The 18,616-nt window shown below is 46.3% G+C and overlaps 1 protein-coding gene across 2 annotated transcripts in view; it reads right to left on the bottom strand.

Annotated features, from left to right (window-relative positions):
• The window catches only part of pcdh17 (protocadherin 17), a 145,212-nt gene that overhangs the window by 87,703 nt on the left and 38,893 nt on the right, over positions 1-18,616 (bottom strand). The window lies entirely within an intron of this gene.

Here is an 18,616-nt window from a genome sequence, read left to right as displayed (position 1 = left end):
CTGGAGCATGGTTACTTTTACCAAAATGGAACTTCATGCAATGAACATTTTTCAATCGGCAATTGGTTTCAGAGGACAGCATAGGATAGGATAGCACTGGGGAAGACCAAAAACATGAAGAGGACGAGGAACGTATTGGCTGGTCTGCAAAACTTTGGCCTACAAATTTATAGCAGAGTACATGCATTCAAATCGGCACTAGCCTGAGACCCCCTCCTTTGGTTGCTCTGATTTACACGGTTGCAGAGACAAAATTCACAGCTGTATGAATACATGGTTTTCAAACTTTACATGCATCCATCCTCATTCTTCCATTATCAAAAGGCCTATCACAATCTAATGAATGGATCTACAAATAGAATTACTAAGTTAGCCGAGGATGCAAACTTGTATGGGTTTGGTAAATGCACTACAGAAGCAAATACTGTTCAAATCTCAAGAGGCATAGCAGCTGGCCTAAAAGCTGGCAAATGGTGTTTGCAATAGATCAACGCAAAGCGATGCATGAAGATTCGAATAACGTTAACTTTGGTTACAAGATGAATAGTTGTGGGAGCACAACAAGAGAAAAGATCTATGAGTAGGTATAGATCAGCCTGTTAAAATGTCTCTACAATGTGAAATAGTGATTAACAAGGCAAAGGGAATAATGGAGTCAATGCCAAAAATACAGACTACAACTCCATGGTAGTGATATCAATATTGTTTGAGACACCAGTGAAGTTACTTCTAGAATTCTGCTTTCCAAAGGAATATTGATCGATCGCAAATGATGTAGAGAAAAGCAGCAAGGAAGATTCTCAGATCTAGAATGCTGTTTTGTGATAACAGGCTAACAACCATTTCTATAGGCAAAACAAGATGCGGAGGAAGAGGTGATCCTTTTTTGAGGGGGGTGGATACAGTGATTCTTAAAAAAATTCTTTAAAATGAATCGGGAGTTATAGGATGGACGTTCACAGTTTAGAAGCCAGTAGCTGACTGAGGATTTGAAAGAACTTCTCACAAACATACGTTATTCATTCTATACCTACTTGTGCCAAAAGCATCCACATAATTTAATAAATGCAAAAGAGTACAAGACAGATTTGTACTGTACTCTTAAATGAGAGAGAAAAATGTCAATGGAAAGGATTGTGGTTGAAATACCGATTCACTACATGAAACGAGCCTCATTCGGGAGGTCTTTTCGTTTTAAACATGATGTTCCTGCCTCTGCTGCATTGCAAGTGGTAATACGAGAAAACTCAGCATAAGAAAAAACACTTGAACAAAATTGTTAAAGATATTATTTTATACAGTGGATTCTTGTTACTGTCACTTTCAATTACTCTCAGTAAAATGATAATAAGCATAAAATGACAATAACAAAATTTCTCCCCAGTATGATGCGCTTTTATTCAGATAACATGCAAGGACATCCACGTAGCAATAAAATCCCAGTAAAGTAACTGACTCACTTTTAGTAGTGATGTCTATAATAATTTTGTGCAGATTTTTGATCCCAGTATCCATTCAGAGGGAGCTTTGAACACGTGCGGCTGACTAGGGTGACAAGAAAATTATAATTCGTACCTGTGTATCTACAGGTTTTGTACCAGCAAAAATGACAATAGGTAAGAATTGAGAAAGCTTAACAATAAAAAAGTGACATTGCCTGTAAAATATTAAATGGGTCTACTTTGAAAGAAATTTGAATCTTAGAGAAAAATAATTAATGGAATGAGGACAATAAGTGAATCCGGTGTAATACAGAACTGATGAATAATGACAAAACATACAGCACTACTCTTATGACAGACCTAGTCCAATTAAAATACCTCTCTCCATGGCTCAGCTGATTGTGTATTCAGTTACCTGACCTCAGCCTGAATGGTAGTAGGGACACTGCAATTCGCCTCACCATCCTGGATCCATACACAGCAATCCCTACTGGAAGTGCATGTGTGGATATGATTGGGTTGGCATGTAATGTCCTCTTATGGTTGAATAACTATAAGACATGAGGTATGATTACTTGGGTGAGAAATGAAGAATTCCTTATGCCAGTGAAACCATTCCCCAGCAACGAGACAAGAACTTTAGGAGAGGAGGTGGAGGAGAAGATTGGTAGGAAAAATAATCCAAGGTTATTTTACAACTGTGGATGGGGTGGTCACAGTGGATAGGCCTTCCCATTTCAGCTCAGGCACTTGGGTTCCGAATCCAACCTGGGCTGTTCTTCTATTGGCTGCAATCATCCTGCACTAAATAAATAGTCACAACCCAGTCCATGGTGGGCGATGGTTCACATGACAATTGGGACGCTGCAGTAGTCACTTTGAACCTGTGTACCTGGCAGTAGTTTTACTGCAAGAGGGAAGCCAAATGAAAATAGGAGCTGGAAAAAAAATATTGTTGCATGTTCACTGGGCTCACAGGCAAACATCACTCAATGATTCTCATATTCGATAGTTTATGTCTATGAAATCTTATATTGCGAAGGATCTATATTTATCTTTGTCCCGCAGAAGAATTGTTATGGCTAGATAATAATTAATTGTCATTAGGATCATGCAGAGACATCGTTGGTGGTATTTCTCCAGCGATTTGAGGTGTCTACTGTATATGGTCCACAGCTCTGAGCCATACAGGAGGGCGGGTATCACTACAGCCCTGCCGACCATAAGCTTGGTGCCAGATTTGAGGTCCTGTTCTTCAAACACTCTCTTCCTCAAGCAACAAGCAACCGAAGGCTGTGCTGGTGCACTGGAGGCGGTGTTGGACCTCGTTGTCGATGTCTGCCCTTGCTGATAGTAGGCTAGTGAGGTATGGAAAGTGGTCCATGTTGTCCAAGGCCGCACCGTGGATTCTGATGACCGGGGGGCAGAGCTGTGTGGCGGGGTCAGATTGGTGGAGGACCTTTGTCTTATGGATGTTTAGTGTAAGGCCCATGCCTTCGTATGCCTCAGTGAAGATGTTGACGATGGCTTGGAGTTCAGCTTCTGAATGTGCGCAGATGTAAGCGTCATCAGTGTGCTGTAGTTCGATGACAGAGGATGGGACTGTCTTGGATCTAGCCTGGAGGTGATGAAGGTTGAACAGGTTCTCACTGGTTCTAAAGTTTAGTTCCACTCTAGCGGGGAGCTTGTTGAGTGTGAGATGGAGCATTGCAGCGAGGAAGATTGAGAAGAGCATTGGCGCGATGACGCAGCCCTGCTTGACCCCAGTCCGGATGTGGATTGGGTCTGTGGTGCATCCATTGGTCAGGATCACGGCTTGCATGTCGCCATGCAGCAGGCAGAGGAGGGTGACAAACTTTTGGGGGCAGCCGAAATGGAGGAGGACGCTCCATAGTCCCTCATGGTTAACAGTGTCAAAGGCCTTTGTGAGCCTGCAAATCCCCTGTGAGGATAGATGCACCAACGTCAGTGTTCTCGATCAGGCCAACGTCCCCAACATTGAAGCACTGACCACACTCGACCAACTCCGTTGGGTGGGCCACATTGTCCGCATGCCCGACACAAGACTCCCAAAGCAAGTGCTCTACTCGGAACTCCTACACGGCAAGTGATCCCATGTGGGCAGAGGAAACATTTCAAGGACACCCTCAAAGCTTCCTTGATGAGGTGCAACATCCCCATCGACACCTGGGAATCAGTGGCCAAAGACCACCCTACGTGGAGAAAAAGCATCTGGGAGGGTGCTGAGCACCTCGAGTCTTGTCGCCGAGAGCATACAGAAAACAGGCGCAGGCAGTGGAAGGAACGTGCAGCAAACCAGTCCCACCTACCCTTTTCTTCAATGACTGTCTGTCCTACCTGTGACAGAGATTGTAATTCACGTATTGTACTGTACAGTCACCTGAAAACTCACTTTTAGAGTAGAAGCAAGTCTTCGAGGGACTGCCTATGATGTGAATTGTCATTAATACCTCTGCAACCTCAGAAATATCCAAATCCTTTATGGATTGCACCCCAAAAAACTATCTTCACAGGTGCTTACAATGCTTATTTGTTTCCTCATGGCAGGAATTGTAGATAACAAAATATAATTTTGTTAGGAGATACTAGGAATTCAATCAGCTATTAGCAATTCAATCATTAATCTAAACATGACCGAAAGCATGCTGCAGACAGAAAACTGCTATAATAGCTCATTTCATGCTTGGTACTTAAAAGCCTGTTCTGGTTTCTGATATTTGATGATATATTGATTTTTCAAAAATGTATTTTCAGAAATGTGTCAATCCAAGCTTTTTGTATAAACAATCTAAATCGTTGAGTATAGATGCTATGTTGGGGGAAACTAAAATTTGAACAGAGCACCAGGCTGTACGTACAACAGTAAAGATGATGTCTTCGGCCGGAATTTTGCCGGCGCTTAGAGGGTGGGTTTCGACGCGGGTCCGCTGTCAAAATATAAAAGATTGACAGCCATCTCTACGTCAGTTTCGCAAGTGTCGGGTCTGTTTGCGCTTTACAGACCCAACACCAAGCGGTGGGGAAGCCAATTGACATAGTTAAGAGATTATTAAAAGGTACTTAAACAGCATTTTACCATGTACTTACCATTTTTCCAGCTTTTTCACAAGGTTCCCGGTGCTCGGGATTCAGAAAACCTGAGAAAATCTGGCAAAATTATTTTGTTTTCCATGGGGAAAGAATGTTTCTGGACTACATACTTTCGAACCTCAGTATTATTAGGTTATTGACTGGTGTAGGATTCCAGGATATGAAGCAATCACATAGCAATAAACAATGGGGGTGAAATTCGGTAGTGTGCGTTTGGGAAGCTAAGTTTAATATGATTGACCATTTAGCACCCGGTGAGATGGACTGGAAAATTGTGAAAAATTGGGCACTTTTCCATCAGAAATACAGCGAGGCGGTATCTGAGGTGCTAATGGCCTCAGTGGGGCGCTGCAGGGGCGCTATTACTGGGACAGCACCCAATTTCATTTCGTGATAATGAGGCTGCTGTTCATTCCCGTTCTTAAAGGGGATGTCGTTTAAGGCGGCACCTGGTCATTCCCATCATTTTTTGAGTTGACTGAGCTGCAAGGAAGGTGTGCGATAGCTCCTCCAAGGGCTCATTACAAGGGCCACTCAGCTCAATGACCTGGCATTGGAGACATTGGTGAGGGCAACGGAGAGAAAGAGGGAGGCACTGTTACCTCCATCTTGGAGGAGGCTAACTCCAAGTGGTTTTTAGGACTATGTGGGGAGGTGTCGGCCAGGACGGTTGTGGATAGAACCCTGACACAATGTCGCTAAAAATTCAATGACCTCACTCGGGTGGTCAAAGTGAGTACATGGTTCCACAACTGTTACATACCAGCCTCTGAGCCTGTCTGTGCTCACTCTGCACTTAACCCAACATGCAACCATCAACCATCTGTGCCTACTCACAGTCATAGCCTAATTTCACGCCTTGCCTACATTCACTGCTATTTAACCATGACAGACATACATAACTGGACTCTTACTCACACAGCTTCCTTTCTTTTGCAGGCCAAGATGGCACACAACAGGATGGAGCAGCAGCAGACTGGAGGGGGGGGGAAGTTGAACTGTGCCAGCTTTCTGACCTGGAGGAGCGAGTACTGCGGCTTATTGGCCCGCAGATGGTGGACCTTGTGGCCGCTGGAGACATCGAGCCCGCTGGGGGCCATAATGGTACCTTTATCCCTTCTTCTCATCTCACTTCCCCGTTAAACCAGAAAGCCATATCACTTTCCACCTCCACATTCTGTCTGCCTTCCTTGCTCCATTCTGTCTCTCTGCCTTCACCTTAACATGACTCTTGTGCCATTTATGCATTTAGATAATCAGCTAACAGATGAGCAGCCTGTGCCTGAGCCCCCCAACTCAGTCATGAGGGAGAAGTGGGGGAGGAAGAGGAGGAGTCAAGCACTGCATCACTGCTTCTCTCACGCACAGGCACCAGCTCAGATACTGGCACTACGTAGTCATTAGAGGTTAACGTAGGGTATGAACTGTGCTATGTATGTATGTAAACCTTACCAAAATGTAAGACTTGCCACGAGGGGGCACACCTGTCGGAGACCTAAGAGTCACCTGTGCACCTGGGGCAAGCAGGTATAAAAGGTGATTTATCATGCTGCTTCCCCATTCTGGAGTCTGAATAAAGAGACCAAGGTCACAACAGTTTGAGCTTGCGATACAGTCGCGTGGATTTATTCTGAACATAACAAATTAGCGATGAGTAACAGATCACAAACTTTCACACGGTAATGGCTGCCGTTGGTATTCTTGAGAGATTTTTTGAGGGTGATGATTGCAAAGCCTTCGTTGAGCACCTCGACCAGTACTTTGTGGCCAACGAATTGGACACGGCTGAAACAGCGATCAAGCGCTGGGCGATTCTCCTCATTGCATGTAGGTCATCGGTATATGGCCTCCTTAAAAATTTGCTGGCACCAGTCAGACCAACAGACAAATCTTACGCAGAGCTGTGTACGCTGGTTAGGGAACACCTCAAGTCAAAGAAGAGCATCCTGATGGCCAGGTATCGCTTTTACAAGCACCGTCGCTCCGAGGGCCAGAATGTGGCGAGTTTTGTCGCCGACCTAAGATGCCTTCTAGGACAGTGCGAATTTGAAGGATCCTTGGGGGAAATGTTGCGGGATCTTTTCGTGTTTGGAATTGGCCATTCTTCGCAAACTGCTGTCTGCCCAATCCCTAGATCAGAGCTAGGCCATCATGATAGCCCAAGCCTTCATATCCACGAGAGATAACACGAAACAGATATCTTCACAGAATCGAAGTTCACCGGCAAGTACTGTGCACAAAACAATGTTTTTAGCAGGCAGAACGGCACAGGGCAGGGCCCACACGACTGCAAAGGCCAGACCTAGGCCTAGAATGACTCAGAGCCCGCGTGGGGCATTAATGCATATCCATTAGCACCATGTTGGCGCTGCAGGGGCAGCCATAGAGCTCATCAATATCAATTCAAACCCTATGTGTGCAAGGGCTGTGGAACAAGGGGGCACCTCCAGCGAATGTGCACATGATCTCTGACTCACCATGTGGTAGAGTCAGGAGAGGACAACCGATCCGGCGAGGATCACGATAAACGAGCAGGAGAGGCAACTGAACCTGAGGATGAAGAGAAGTATATGGGATACACACCTTCACCACCAAAAGCCCTCCAATAATGTTAAAAGTTGAACTTAACGGCACGTCAGTCTCCATGGAACTAGACACGGGGTCGAGTCAATCAGTTATGAGCCAGAGGCATTCGAGAGGCTGTGGGACGACGAAGCACAACGACCCAAGCTGATCCCGATTCAGGCAAAGCTGCGCACCTACACCAAGGAACTGATACCAGTTATTGGTAGTGAGGACATAAGAGTATCCCATGAGGGAGCAGTGCACGATTTACCACTGTGGATTGTTTTAGGTGATGGGCCAATGCTGCTTGATAGAAGGTGGATGGGGAGGATTCGATGGAACTGGGAAGACCCCGGCGTACCTTCTCCGGCGAACGATGTCTCCCCTTCTCAAAGGCTGAGCAACGCCCACCTTCAGCTGAACCAGGCATCGAAGTGCAGATCCAATTGCAAATCCCTGAGGCACAGGCCGCTTATCGCGACCACGAGGAGGTAAAGATCAACCGAGCAGCGGTACAGGCACGGTACCCACCACCCGAAGCTGACAACCTCTTCGCAACGATGGAAGAGGCTCCAGGTCGACGATGCGGAGTGGGACTCCGGCCGAAATGATCCGAATGCGTCTTCCTGACACCAGAGGCAAAATCCCTGGGGAGGAAGATTGCGGCAGTCGGCATCACGGACATGGACGAGAGGGCATCCAGACCATGGAACGGAAGGGCATCCAGACCACGGGACGAGAGGGCATCCAGACCACGGGACGAGAATGCGTCCAGACCACGGGACGAGAGTGCGTCCAGACCACGGGACGAAGGTGCGTCCAGACCACGGGACGAGAGAGCGTCCATGTCATGTATCCAGACATGTTTACTGCTTGTACTATTACATATGATGTGCCACCAGAGGACACTGCTATAGGAAATTTGTATACCAGCTGTATGGTCACTAAGGTATGCCACCAGAGGGCACTGCAGTGGGAGACTTGTAGGTTATCTGTACAGGTGTGCCAGGCCTAATATAAAAGTCAGGCCACCATGTGTGATCCTCACTGTGGAGTTATATTTAATGGACTAAGGTCACTACAGTTCAAGTGCAATACTTTGCATCGTGGAGTCATTATCAGAGCATCTAAAGACATAACTGTTATATATGTAAACTTGTAGATACTCTGTACAGCCACCAGAGTGCTCATCCACTGGAGTCCCAAGGGATCCCATAATTCCTTGTGAGCACAGGTATTTAAGGAGGCCTCACAGGTTGAAGAGGCACTCTGGAGACCTGCAATAAAAGACTACGGTCACACTTTACTTTGAGCTCACAGTATTCCGTCTGACTCTTCATACATAACAACTGGCAACGAGATACAGATAGCGAACCCAAAGATGCAGTGAACAATGGGCATCCTGGAGAAATTCTTGGAGGGAGATGATTGGGAAACTTTAGTGGAGCGACTTGACAAATACTTTGTGGCCAACGAGCTAGATGGGGAAAAGCGATCCTCCTCACCGTCTGTGGGGCAGCAACGTATGGCCTCATGAAGAATCTGCTCACTCCTGCGAAACATACGGAGAAATTGTACAACAATTTGTGCACACTGGTCCAAGAGCATTTGAACCCGAAGGAAAGCGTTCTGATGGCGAGGTACCGGTTCTACACCAACAAAAGGTCTGAAGGCCAGGAAGTCGCAAGTTATGTCGCCGAGCTAAGAAGCCTTACAGAACATTGCGAATTTGAAGGACATTTGGAGCACATGTGCAGAGACTTTTTCGTACTTGGCATTGGCCACTAACCATACTTCGCAAACTTTTGACTGTAGAGACCCCAACCTTCAGTAAGGCCATAGCGATAGCCCTGAATCCGGGGGCACGACCCATTCATCACAAGTCAAGAGAAGTACCGTATATGATGAGAGAAAGGGTAGAGATCGAGCTAGACCGGCTGCAAAGAGAGAGCATCATTTCACGGATCGAATTCAACGAGTGGGCCAGTCCGATTGTCCTAGTCCTCAAGGGAGACGGCAGCATCAGAATCTGTGGCGATTACAAAGTAACTATCAATCGTTTCTCCCTGCAGGACCAATACCCACTACCAAAGGCTGTCGACCTCTTTGCAACACTGGCGGGAGGAAAGACGTTCACGAAGCTGGATTTGACCTCAGCCTACATGACGCAGGAGCTGGAGGAATCATCAAAGGTCCTCACCTGCATCAACACGCACAAAGGTCTCTTCATTTATAACAGATGCCTGTTTGGAATTCGATCAGCGGCGGCGATATCCCAGAGAAACATGGAAAGCTTACTGAAATCGGTCCCGCACACCATGGTCTTCCAGGGCGACATCTTGGTTACAGGTCGGGACACAGTCGAGCATCTGCAGAATCTGGAAGAGGTTCTTAGTCGACTCAACCGTGTGGGGCTCAGGTTAAAACGCTTGAAGTGCGTTTTCCTGGTGCCTGAAGTGGAGTTCCTGGGGAGGATCGCAGCGGACGGCATCAGGCCCACCGATTCAAAGACTGAGGCAATCGAGAATGCAGCGAGGCCACAGAATGTGACGGAGCTGCGGTTGTTTCTGGGACTCCTGAACTACTATGTTAACTTCTTACCGGGTCTCAGCACACTGTTAGAACCACTACATGTCTTACTACGAAAAGGGGACAAATGGGTTTGGGGCAAAAGCCAAGAAAATACCTTTGTAAAAGCGAGAAAATTGTTATGCTCAAATAAATTGCTTGTGTTGTATGATCCATGTAAGCGTTTGGTACTAGCATGTGATGCGTCGTCATATGGTGTCGGGTGTGTATTGCAACAAGCTAATGATTTCGGGAATTTGCAACCGGTTGCTTATGCATCCAGGAGTCTGTCTAACGCTGAGAGAGCCTACAGCATGATTGAGAAAGAAGTGTTAGCGTTTGTCTATGGGGTAAAAAAAATGCATCAATACCTGTTTGGGCTTAAATTCAAATTTCAAACTGACCATAAGCCACTTACATCCCTGTTCTCCGAGAGTAAAGGGATAAATACCAATGCGTCAGCCCGCATCCAGAGATGGCCGCTCACGGTGTCCGCATACAAATACGCCATCTGCCACAGGCCATGCACAGAAAACTGCGCCAATGCTCTCAGTAGGCTGCCATTGCCCATCACGGGGGTGGTAATGGCGCAGCCCGCAAATCTAGTCATGGTTATGGAAGCATTTAAGAGTGAGCAATTACCCATCACTGCCCGGCAGATCAAAACCTGGACAAGCCAGGACCCCTTATTATCTCTAGTCAAAAGGTGTGTGCTTCACGGGAGCTGGTCCAGTGTCCCAGTGGAAATGCAGGAAGAGATAAAACCGTTCCAGCGGCGCAAAGATGAAATGTCTATACAGGCAGACTGCCTTCTGTGGGGCAATCACAGTAGTGGTCCCCAAGAAGGGCAGAGACACCTTCATCAATGACCTCCACAGTGCCCACCCAGGCATCGTAATGATGAAAGCGATAACCAGATCCCACGTGTGGTGGCCCGGTATCGATGCGGACTTCGAGTCCTGCGTTCACAGATGTAATACATGCTCGCAGTTAAGCAATGTACCCATGGAGGCGCCGCTAAGTTTATGGTCTTGGCCCTCCAAAACATGGTCTACGGTACACGTCGACTATGCAGGCCCATTCTTGGGTAAAATGTTCCTTGTGGTTGTAGACGCGTACTCCAAGTGGATTGAATGTGAGATAATGTCGGCTAGCACGTCCGCTGCCACTACTGAAAGCCTGTGGGCCATGTTTGCCACACACAGCTTACCCGATGTCCTGGTGAGCGACAACAGGCCATGTTTTACCAGTGCTGAGTTCAAAGAATTCATGACTCGTAATGGGATCAAACATGTCACATCTGCCCCGTTTAAACCAGTGTCCAATGGTCAGGCAGAGAGAGCAGTGCAAACCATCAAGCAAGGCTTGAAGAGGGTAGCTGAAGGCTCACTGCAGACTCGCCTATCCTGAGTCCTGTTTAGCTACCGCACGAGACCCCACTCACTCACTGGGATCCCACCTGCTGAACTGCTCATGAAAAGAGCACGTAAGACAAGGCTCTCGTTAGTTCACCCTGATCTACATGAACAGGTAGAGAGCAGGCGGCTTCAACAAAGTGCATACTATGACAGCGCAAACGTGACACGCAAGATTGAAATTAATGATCCTGTATTTGTATTAAATTATGGACGTTCCCAAGTGGCTTCCCGGCACTGTCGTGGCCAAAGAAGGGAGCAGGGTGTTTCGGGTCAAACATTCAAATGGACTCATTCACCGGAAACACTTGGACCAAATCAAACTCAGATTCACGGACTCTCCTGAGCAACCCACCTTGGACCCTACCTTTTTTGATCCCCCAACATACACACCAGTGGCAACCGGCACCACGGTTGACCATGAAGCAGAACCCATCATCCACAGCAGCCCAGCAGGGCCCAACACACCAGGCTGCCCAGGAAGGCCAGCTGCAAAGCAGCCCAGCGAGGGCCCAACAAATGATTCAACAACACCAGCTTTCACATCGAGATGATCAACCAGGGCAAGAAGGGTCCCAGATCTCGACTCACATTGTAAATAGTTACACTATTGACTTTGGCGGGGGGGGGGGGGGGGGGAATAGTGTTGTTATACATGTATACTTGTAGTTACTCTGTACAGCTACAAGAGGGCTCATCACCTGGAGTCCCAAGGGATCCCGTAATCCTTTGGGAGGACAGGTATTTAAGGAGGCTTCACAGGTTGGAGAGGCACTCTGGAGACCTGAAATAAAAGGCTAAGGTCACTCTTTACTTTGAGCTCACAGTGTTCAGTCTGACTCTTTCTCCATACACAACAGTCAGGTAAGCCAAAATTAATTTATGTCCCCGTTCTGCTGTTTTAGATTTTTTTGGACCCAGCGATTGCTCAGCCCTGCATACTCTTAAGAGTGCTTGGGGCTGCTTTGCGCGAATTGCCGGTGCCATCGTCTAACAGACACAGCCTCCTGAGGATAGCTTCAACGTAGCATTGGGCCTTCCCTTTCAGGGAGGGAAGGAACCTGTAAAGTTGGCAGCACTGCCCCGAAAATTGCTCAGCGCTCTGTCGACACCGCCCCCTCACTCCCTTTAGCGCACTAAGGGAAGTAGTAGCGCTTGAACTTCTAAAGCGGAAGTTCCCGGCAGAATCAAATATTTACCGGCCGGCAATATTTTTGCACTCCCGCAAAAGCTATCTCCCGGTCATGTACGTATGCTTGAGTTTACTAGCCACCAGGTGGCGCAACTGTCGGAGGTCATTTGGCTCTGCGCACGTGTGTAAAAGGCCAGCCATCATGTAATGTAATCATTTTGGGCCCTAATAAAGTAGAGCCAGGTTTGTACCTGTTCGGAGTTTACAGTTTTCAGTCTATTGAGTTATTGCATACACAACATTTGGCAAAAATGAGCACAATTAGAATTCTGGAGCGATTCGTGGAGGGAGAAGATTGGGCAGACTTTGTAGCCGCTTGAACCAGTACCTCATGGCCAACAAAATGGAGAAAGAGGCAGACACAGTTCGGCGCCGGGCCGTCCTCCTCACGGTTTGCAGTCCGAAAATCTATGGACTCACAAAGAATCTCCTCTCGCCCTTAAATCCAACGGACAAGGACTATGAAACATTGTGTGCTCTGGTACGTGACCATCTCAAACCAGATGAAGGCATCATCATCTCAAGATAGCGACTGTATACGCACGGTCGTTCTGAGGGCCAGGATGTATCAGAATTCATTGCTGACCTAAGATGTCTAGCTGGACCGTGTAAGTTCGAAACTGCGTTGGCAGAAATGCTGCGGGACATCTTTGTAATCGGCATCAACCACGCGGTGATCCTGCATAAGCTACTGGTGGCGGAGACGCTGGATTTGAGCAAGGCCATCACGATTGCCCAATCATGCATGACGACGGACGATGCACTTTTGCAGAAAAAAATCAAAGAGCAAGTTATTATTTAAATGGAGAAAGATTGCAAAGTGCTGCAGTACAGTGGGATCTCGGGGTAGTTGTGCATGAAACACAGAAGGATAGTATGCAGGTACAGCAAGTGATCAGGAATGCCAATGGAATCTTGGCCTTTATTGCAAAGGGGATGGAGTATAAAAGCAGGGAAGTCTTGTTACAGCTGTACAGTGTATTGGTGAGGCCACACCTGGAATACTGCGTGCAGTTTTGGTTTCCATATTTACGAAAGGATATGCTTGCTTTGGAGACAGTTCAGAGAAGGTTCACGAGGTTGATTCCGGGAATGAGGGGGTTGACTTATGAGGAAAGGTTGAGTCGGTTAGGCCTCTATTCATTGGAATTCATTAGAATGAGAGGTGATCATTTCGAAACGTATAAGATTATGAGGGGACTTCACAAGGTGGATGCAGAGAGGATGTTGCCACTGGTGGGGGAGACTAGAACTAGAGGGCACGATCTTAGAATAAGGAGCCACCCATTTAGAATTGAGATGAGGAGAAATTTCTTCTCTCAGAGGGTTGTGAATCTGTGGAATTCGCTGCCTCAGAGAGCTGTGGAAGCTGGGACATTAAATAAATTTAAGACAGAAATAGACAGTTTCTTATACGATAAGCGGATAAGGGGTTATGGGGAGCGGGTAGGGAAATGGAGTTCAGTCCATGATCAGATCAGCCGTGATACTATTGAATGGCGGAGTAGGCTCGAGGGGCTGCATAGCCTACTCCTGCTCCTATTTCTTATGTTCTTATGTAAAAGCTTAAAGCAGATATCATTGAAAAATCGGAACTCAACAAATACTGTAAATAAGATAGTATCGTCGTTTGGCAGAGCCTATCCGACTGCGTATGCGAAACCTGTGGCTGCTCAAAGTCTGCCAATGGGAATGAATCCGATATCACTGTGTTGGTGTGTCGGGGAAATCATCGACATCATCAGTGTCGGTTTTAACAGTATATTTGTAAAGGCTGTTCTGGAGTGGGGCATTTCCAGCGCACGTGTCCGCAACTGAGCGAACATGCTGCGACACACCACGTGGAGGATGATGACCCGTCTAGCGCAGATCTGGTTATGCAATCCAAGATACCAGAGGAGGAAATGTATGGACTGTATTCATTCCTAACAAAGAACCAACCGATAATTATTAATGTAAAACTTAATGGTGTGCCGGTATCGATGGAATGGGACATGGATGCGAGTCAATCAATAATGAGCCAGAGGACATTCGACAGGCTGTGGGGTACTAAGGCGATGAGGCCTAAACTGAGTCCAGTCAATGCCAAGTTGCGTACATCCACTAAAGAACTCATAACGGTGATTGGCAGTGCAGTAATAAAGTTGTTGTATGATGGTGTTATTCACGATTTACCGTTATGGATTGTTCCAGGCAATGGTCCAACGCTGTTCAGCAGGAACTGGTTAGAAAAAATCAAATGGAACTGGAACGATATCAAAGCGTTGTCGTCGGAGGAGGATACTCTATGTACTCAAGTGCTGAGCAAGTTCCCCTCGCTGTTTGAACCAGGCATCGGCAATTTCACGGGAGCCAAGGTGCAGATCCACGTGGACTCGGATGCAAGACCCGTCCATCATAAAGCTCGGGCGGTTCCATACATGATGAGGGAGAAGGTCGAAATCGAACTGGACAGACTCCAGCGTGAAGGGATCATATCACCGGTCGAATTTAACGAATTGGCCAGCCCCATTGTTCCCGTGTTGAAAAGTGATGGCACTGTCAGGGTTTGTGGAGACTACAAGGTTACGATCATCTGAATTTCGAAACAGCATCAATGCCTGTTACCGAAGGCTGATGACCTGTTTGCAACGCTAGCCGGGGGGAAGTTGTTCACAAAATTGGATGTGACGTCGGTCTACATGACACAGGAGCTGGTCGACACGTCGAAGAAACTTACGTGCATCAACACTCATAAAGATCTACAACAGGTGCCCTTTTGAAATTCGCTCGGCTGCAGCTATATTTCAGAGGTACATGGAGAGTCTACTGAAGTCCGTCCCCAGAACCGTTGAGTTCTAAAATGACATACTGGTCACAGTTCATGACTCCAACGAACAGCTGAACAACCTGAAAGAGGTTCTACATCGTCTGGACAAAGTAGGACTCAGTCTGAAATGCTCGAAGTGCGTCTTCATGGCACCAGAAGTCGAATTCTTGGGGAGGAAAATTGCTGCTGACGGTGTCAGGTCTACGAACTCGAAAACCAAGGCCATCAAAAATGCACCCAAGCCTCAGAATGTGAAGGAGCTGCGTTCGTTCCTTGGTCTACTCAACTACTTCGATCATTTCTTACCTAGATTGAGCACCTTATTAGAGCCACTGCACATGCTGCTAAGAAAAGGCAACAACTGGGTTTGGGGTGCATCTCAAGATAAAGAGTTTATGAGAAAGCTACTAATCTGCTTTGCTCCAACAAGCTGCTGGTACATTATGATCCATGTAAGCGTCTAGTATTGGCCTGTGATGCTTCGTCATATGGAGTTGGTTGCGTGCTCCAACAAGCTAATCAGTCGGGCAAATTATAACCTGTTGCATGTGCTTCAAAAAGTTTGTCAAAGGCAGAAATAGCCTACAACATGGTAGAGAAAGAAGCACTAGCCTGTGTGTATTGGGTTAAAAAGATGCATCAGTACCTGTTTGGTCTTCGGTTTGAACTGGAAACAGATCACAAGCCATTCATTTCATTGTTTTCGGAAAACAAAGGTATCCATACCAATGCATCATCCCGCATCCAGAGGTGGGCACTGACATTATCTGCCTATAATTATGTCATTCGCCATAGACCTGGCACTAAGAATTGTGGCGATGCACTGAGCTTCTGCCGTTGCCCACACCGGAGGTGGAAACGCCACAACCGGCAGACCTACTGGTAGTTATGGATGCTTTTGAAAGTGAAGGTACCCCTGTCACGGCTCAACAAGTTAAGACCTGGATCAGCCAAGACCCGATATTATCGGTTGCGAAACATTGTATCCTTAGTGGTGATTGGTCTGCCATAACCAAGCAAATGTGTGAGGAGACCAAACCTTACATCCATCGCAAAGGTGAAGTATCCATTCAATCAGATTGTATGCTGTGGGATAATCGTGTTGCCCAAGAAAGGCAGAGAGAAATTTGTGCATCCCGGTATTGTCATGATGAAAGCCATTGTCAGGTCTTATGTATGGTAGCCTGGAATTGACTCTGATCTGAAATCATGTGTGCATCAGTGCAACACTTGTATGCAGCTTAGTAAAGTACCAGCGGAATCGCCACTGAGTCTGTGGTCGTGGCCATATAACCATGGTCCAGGAACCACATCGACTTTGCAGGTCCCTTCCTGGGAAAGATGTTCTTAGTTGTGGTGGATGCTTATTTCAAGTGGATAGAGTGTACAATCATATCATCCAGCACATCCATAGCTATGATTGAGAGCCTTTGTGTCATGTTTGCTACGCATGGTCTGCCTGACATTGTTGTAAGCGATAACAGATCTTGCTTCACCAGTGTGGAGTTTCAAGAGTTCATGAAATTCAATGGTATCAAACATGTGAGGTCAGCACCAGTTCAAACATGCATCCAATGGACAAGCAGAGCATGCGGTCCAAACCATCAAGCAGAGTATGAAACGTGTAGCTCAAGGTTCACTGCAAACTCGCTTGTCATCCATATTGCTTAGTTACAGGACAAGACCCCATAAGCTTACCGGGGTCTCCCCTGCTGAACTATTGATGAAGAGAGTCTCAAGACCGGGCTCTCTCTTGTCCACCCTGACTTGAATAATCGTGTCGAATACAGACGTTAAAGTCAGCAAAGGTATCATGATCGCACTACTGTGTCACGCGACATTTCTATCAATGATCCTGTGTGTGTACTGAATTATGGTCAAGGTCCCAAATGGATCGCCGGTACTGTTACGGCCAAGGAGGGTAACAGGATGTTTATCGTTAAGCTCAGACATGCAGGATACATGTCGATCAGATAAAGCTGTGGCACATGGATGAACCGGAACAGTCTGAGGAAGATACCATCAGTGACCGACCAACCTACCCTCAGTCATCAGAGGACTCCGCTGTCATCAATGAATCTGGACTTTCAATCACTGACATGGTCAATGAATCTGGACTTTCAATCACTGACATGTTCAATGAATCTGGACTTTCAATCTCTGACGTGGTCATTGCCACTCCCATCAGATCGGCTACCCAGCCCCCCAGTCATAACAGACACAGAACGCTCGCCCAAGGCTGGAGTTGAACTGAGACGTTCAACTCGGGAGCGGAAAGCCCCGGACTGTCTCAATCTGTAAAACGACCGTTACTAATATCTTAAAGGGGGATATTTTCATGTATGTATGCTTGGGTTTAGTAGCCACCAGGTGGCGCCACTGTCAGAGGTCATTTGGCTGTGCGCATGTGTGTGCGTGCCAGGTATAAAAGGCCAGCCATCTAGTAATGTAATCACTTTGGGCCCTAATAAAGTAGAGCCAGGTTTGTACCTGTTCGGAGTTTACAGTATTCAGTATATTGAGTTATTGCATACACAACACTCCCTAAACAGAGTGCTCTGCAATTTATTGCCCAAATTGTTACTTTTAAAAGAAAAAGCAAACAATTTTTGAATAGAAGTTAATTTTGAAGCATGAATGAGCTGAGAAAAACACTCACTGCACTGTTATTTCAGCAATTATCAGGGATGAGTCAGGATATTTAGCGAAAGGAAAAAGCTGAAAGTGTAAAACTGTTGAAAGTACACTATATCCCAAGAGATGTAATTTCCTTTTCCTGTGATGCATTGTGTGATGTCAGTGATGCACAATATGTTCCTTTTTTTAAATAATGTACAATAAAAAGGAGACTCCCAATAAACATTGAGCACATGGACAACACCCAAACTCTTCCCAAAAACCGAGAATATTTTCATGTCTAAATAATGGACACAAATCATTAATACCAGCCTGCCAAATATGACAAATGAACTAGCATTTATATAGTGCCTTTCAAACCTCAGGATATCCCAAAGCACTTCACAGCCAATGAAGTACTTTTGAAACGTAGTCACTGTTGCAATGTAGGGAAACGCTGCAGCCAATTTGCACATAGCAAGGTCCCACAAACAGTGATGTGATGATGACCAGCTAATCTGTTTAGTGATATTGGTTGAGGAATAAATATTGGCCAAGACACAGGGGATAACTCCCCTGTTTTTCTTCGAATATTGTCGTAGGTACAGGTCAGTCACTGTATAACAGGAGTACAATACTCAGGTATAGATATGTTATTATATAACACAGAGCATACAGTACTGGCAGTCACAGGTACATTGCTATATAGTACAGAGGATACAGTACTGGTGGGTACAGGTACATCACTGTGTAACATTGAATAAATGACAGTCTGGGCAATTAGAGGATCAGGTTTTAGTAGGTGTAATGTCTGTAAGCTTATAATGTTGTAGCTCCACAATGCATAAGCTCCCTGGCCAGAACTGTAGCTTTCTCAAATTTGCAACATTTGTTCTGC

This window comes from Pristiophorus japonicus, chromosome 10 (assembly GCF_044704955.1).
Source record: "Pristiophorus japonicus isolate sPriJap1 chromosome 10, sPriJap1.hap1, whole genome shotgun sequence".
Lineage (NCBI taxonomy): Eukaryota > Metazoa > Chordata > Chondrichthyes > Pristiophoridae > Pristiophorus > Pristiophorus japonicus.
The sequence above is the reverse complement of the archived record's forward strand: the minus strand, read 5'-3'. Positions and strand labels throughout refer to the sequence as shown.